Raw genomic sequence first — 4,905 nt, 5'->3', positions numbered from 1 at the left:
CACACACACACACACACACACACACACACACACACACACACACTGGGGAGAAACCAGCCCCTGTACGCTCCAGGAGAAGCCAGCCCATCTCCATGGCGACGGCGGCAGGACCTCCCCATCCTGGCCGCACTCTCCGGCTCCTTATCAGGCGGAGGAATGTGCGGTATCCACACTCGTGTGCTGGGGCGGCGCCATCTCTCTCCCGAAACCCAGCCACCAGCGCGTGGAACCCTCCCCTCCTCCTGGCGGGAGGCGACACCTCTGAATCCCGCCGGGGGTCCCCCACCTGTAGATTCCCAGGGAGACTGGGGAGAGGGGGAGATCCCAGCTACAGCATCTGCAGGAACAGCTGCATTCCCCCAGCCCCGTGATGCTCCCGCGTTGCGGCACGTGGGGGGACAGTGGGCAAGCGGTGTAGTCTGGGGTGATCGACAAGAACAGAGATGAGGAGGAGGGATGGGGTGGAAATCCCCGAGTGAGTCAACCCGGGCAAGAGAAGGGGGCGAAGTTCCAAGGCTGCGTGGCCCTTGACAACACGGAGTTCACGCCACCGGTGTCTTCTTCCTCACCCCCGCCCCGTCCCATCTCTGGACTAGATGGGGAAGAAGAGGCTCCTAGACCTCGCAGTTATTGTCCCTTTCTTTCTAGAATAAAGACACGGCCCTGAAAGAGAACCGGAGGGGAAATTTGGGGAAACTGAGGCAGAAAGCTCAGGCAATGGCGCAATTGTCTTTCCAGGGGACCCCGCCCATGAACTTGGGGCGTCTTCCGAGCGTACGTAGGACATTTCGTCCCAGCCCAAGCCCCAAAGAGACAAGAGGGGGTGCTGCACCCCTCTATTCCAATCCCACCCGGGTAATCCGGCTGCCTAGGACCCGGTCCTGTCCTACAAAGTAACCAACCCTAAGCGCTCGGATTCCGCCTTTCTCTTCGGCGCCAACTTCCTGCCCCGGGGAAGGCGGGGAGCTCGGTCTGGGGGTGCACAGCCGAGTGGGTGGGGAGCCGGCCTGGAGAGGGTAGTGGAGAGGGGCGCACGGTGACCAGTCGCACTCCGTGCAGCAGTCACCGCCGCTGCGTGCAACGCCTGTCTGTGCCCCTGACTCCGGGGCTGGGCCCCCACCCACCCCAGCGCCGATTCGGCTGTCTCAGTGCACCGCGGCCCGTCCCCGACCTCAGCCTCTCCCCTTCACCCTGCGCTCACCTGGCTAAGCCCGCCGGGGTTCCCCTGCCCTGGCTGGAGGTGGCCCTTGGCGCCTGAGTCCCTGAGACAGCCAGTGGCTGGGTTTAGAGGCTGTTTGCTGGTCTCGGTGAACGTCCCAGGAGTTGGGGACCCAGAACAAGAGGGAGGCGGGGAAGAGCAGCCGCTTCGGGCCCCCCCTCCCTGCTTGCCCCGCCCTCCTCTCCTCCTCTTTCCGGCGGCGACTGCAATGAATTCCAGATGTGGCCCGCCAGCCAGTCAGCCCAGCCCAGGGCGCGCAGAGGACGACGGACGCAGCAAGCTTGGCCCCTTTGTCCATAACCCCTCGCCACCTCCCGCCTTGGTCTTCCCAGCCCCCACCCGTGAGAACCGGCCCTCGTGTGACGTCACGGGTTCTCGTGATGTCACAGCTCGCTTACCCAGGTGGCCCCAAACTTAAATAATTCCAAATACACTCTAAGCTCATCTCCAGGATCACAGAAATCCGGTTTAGCTATAGGGCTCAGCAAATTGAGACTAAGCACCTACGGTGTGTCCCCATAAAGAAATGAATTCCTACTCTGTGCCACACCCTGCCCCCCAAACAGAACTGTTGATTGCCTTGATACTCTAAAATTCCAGCCTGGAGTGGTGGCACACACCTGCCATCTTGGGACTTGGGAGGTAGGAGGATCCGGAGTTTAGGTTCATCTTTAGCCACATACCCAGGATAGCTGGGCTAGTGAGGCCCTAAGAAATGATAGGGGCTGGAGAGCCTGCTCAGTGCTTAACACCTGCTGCTCTTGCAGTGGACCCAGGTTCAGCTAGCGACGGTCTATAACGCCAGTTCCAGGTGATCTAACGCCTCTTCGGGCATTGCACACACGTGCACTTACGCACATGCAGGAAAAACACTCACATACATAAAATAAAAAAACAAAAAAGCCTAAGGATGTGGCTCAGTGGGTAGAGCACTTGCCTACTAGGATGCTTAGAGCCCCGGGTTCCATTCCGAGCACCACATAAACCAAGGGTGGTAGTGGTGTGGGCACCTAAAATCCCAGCACTTCGGAGGTGACAGCAAGAGGATCAGGCTCTGGCTTCCATCACCAGCACCACAAAACAAGCAAACCAATAAATAAATAAGCAGACCACAGTGATGTGTCTGTGATCCTAGAACTTCAGAGGTGGAGGCAGAAGCAGGAGTTCAAGATCATCCACTAGAAAGTTCTAGCCCTCAGGACCTATTTGATTAAGACCAGTGTGACAGAAGTGCTAGAACCATGACCTAGAAACCCCAGGGAAGGGCTGGGGCATGCTCAAAGGTAGAGAGACAGCCTAGGACACCCCCTCCCCCCGCTCCAGTTAGGAGATGGGGCATACTCAAAGGTAGGGTGACAGCCTAGGAGGGGCTGGGGACATGGTTCAGGGGTAGAGAGCATCTGCCTATCATGCATAAAGTCCTATGTTCCATCCCCAGCATGGAAAATAAAAAATAAAATAGGTACCATTTGTGCAAGTGGAACAAAATCAGCTTACATGTTTACTTGCCAATTAAGCACTACTATGTTCCAAAAACTAAAAGCCAGAGACATATCAGTAAAGAACCCAAGAGTCCCTAGAGCTAAGAGTCTATTTAAGTGCAGAGTCTACTATACTGCAGGAAAATGAAACTGGCCAATTTCCTGGAGGAGGAGATGAGAGATGTGGGACAAGACAGAAGGCAGCTCTGCCTGCATGCTGCAAGTCCTTTCTACATTCTGACTCTTGTAACAAGTACATACATGTTGTATTCCAGCAATAAATTAAATTAAACAAATGAAGACACCCCTGACCCAGGCAGGTGAGGCAATGAAATCAGGGAGTGGTAGGTTATGCTCTGAGTATCTTAATACAGAGTATCTGAAGCAGGGTGTAGTGGTGGCCCAGGCTTGTCATCCCAGTGCTCTGGAGGTGGAAGAGGAGGAACCAGAGTTCATGATCATGCTTGACTAAATATCAAGTTAGAGGCCACCCTGGGCTACATGAGACCCTGTCTCAAAAAAGTTAATAGTGCCAGCAAGATGGCTCAGCAAGTAAAGGAGCTTGCTGCCAAGCCTGAGGACCTGAATTCAATCCCCAGAACCCACATGGTGAAAGGAGAGAACTGACTCCTGCAAGTTATCCTCTGACTGCCACATATACACCATGATACCCACAAACACACCATAAATAAATGTATTTCAAAAATGAAATAATTTTTTTAATGGGAGTGGGCTTAAGAGGTGGCTTAACAGTTAAGAGCATTGACTGCTTTTGCAGATGACCCAGGTCCAGTTCCCAGCACCTACATGGCAGTTAACCACTATCTGCAACTCCAGTTCCAGGGGATTCGATGCCCTCTTCTGGCCTCTGCAGGCACTGCATGCATGTGGTGCACTTACATACATGTAGGCAGAACACTTATACACATAAAATAAAAATAAACAAAATCTTTTTTAATAAAAAGGTTGGGCATGGTGGCCCACACCTTTAACTCTGGCACTTGGGAGGAAGAGGTAGGTAGATCTCTATGAGTTTGAGGTCAGCCTGGTCTACATAGTATGTTCCAGGCCAGCTGGGGCTACAGGGAGACCCTGTCTCAAAACAACAAAAAGAAATGAATGACAAAATATTATTTTAAAAAGGACTCTGGTTCAATGTAACTCAGCAGTAGAGAGTGCTGGGCATGATCAAGGCCCTAAATTCCTTCCTCACATAAATAAATAAGTGAATGCTGAAGTGAAACTATCTAAACGGACTATTCTGAAAAAAGCATGCTGTAAATTAATACACCTGCTTCTCCGCATGTCTGAGTGTATTTATAAAGACTGAGGAAAGACACACACATTTGCCTGTGAACTCATGCGCATGAAAATGCATGACACACTAGTCACAGTCCTTACCCTCCAAGAGGGGGCAGGGAAACCAGGAGAGGAGGGGGCCACTTCGCCCCAACTCTGGGGGACACTTGGACCGATATATTTTGTATTACCAATTCCAGATTTTTACAAAGACAGACTGACAAGATGGCTCAGTGGGTAAAAGTGCTTATGGACAAGCCAGGAGATTTGAGTTTGACCCCAGGAATCTACATGATGGAAAGAGAGAACCAATTCCCTCGGGTTGTTCTCTGACCTCCAGTGCCGCACCTCTAACCTGTGCAAGCCTAAGAGTAAAGGCACACTGACACACAAGCAAAATCAACAAATGAATGTAAATTTTAAAAAATTTTAAAGACAAATGTTCAAAAGACAAAGTTAGGAAACCATGGTAACAATTTCTCAGACTCCTAGTTACAAAATAATTATAATAATAATTGTTATCAAAATCGACCAGAAAAAAATAATAACTTTTTTTCATTGTTTTGGGACTGGAACCCAGACTGAGGAAATATTTTACCATTGAGCTATGCACCAGGCCCAACAACATTGTTCATAAACATCTCAAAAATAGCTAGGTTTGGTGACTCATGTCATCAATCCCAACACTCAGGAGGCAGAGGCAGATGGATCTCTGTAAGATTGAGGCCAGCCTGGTTTAAACAGCGATTTCCAGTCCAGTGGGGCTACAGGGAGACCCTGTCTCACACACATACAAACATCTAAATATTTTCATTTAACATACTGAACAGCCATCTCTTTTTGTTTTGTTTTGTTTTTTTGTTTTTTGGTCTTTTTGAGACAGGGTCTCCCTGTAGCCCCAGCTGT

General features: G+C 51.0%; 1 protein-coding gene across 1 annotated transcript in view; it reads right to left on the bottom strand.

Annotated features, from left to right (window-relative positions):
* Positions 1 to 1,388, bottom strand: part of S1pr2 (sphingosine-1-phosphate receptor 2) — an 11,539-nt gene extending 10,151 nt beyond the window's left edge. The window contains exon 1 of the mRNA XM_008850064.3: positions 1,202 to 1,388. The gene's annotated coding sequence lies outside the window, so the exon portion shown is untranslated. The remainder of the gene's footprint in view (positions 1 to 1,201) is intronic.
* Between the last annotated feature and the right edge of the window lie 3,517 nt (positions 1,389 to 4,905).

This window comes from Nannospalax galili, unplaced genomic scaffold, assembly GCF_000622305.1.
Source record: "Nannospalax galili isolate Female #2095 unplaced genomic scaffold, S.galili_v1.0 scaffold1685, whole genome shotgun sequence".
NCBI classification, from domain to species: Eukaryota; Metazoa; Chordata; class Mammalia; order Rodentia; family Spalacidae; genus Nannospalax; species Nannospalax galili.
Note: the sequence above shows the minus strand (reverse complement) of the source record. Positions and strands in the feature narration are given on the sequence as shown.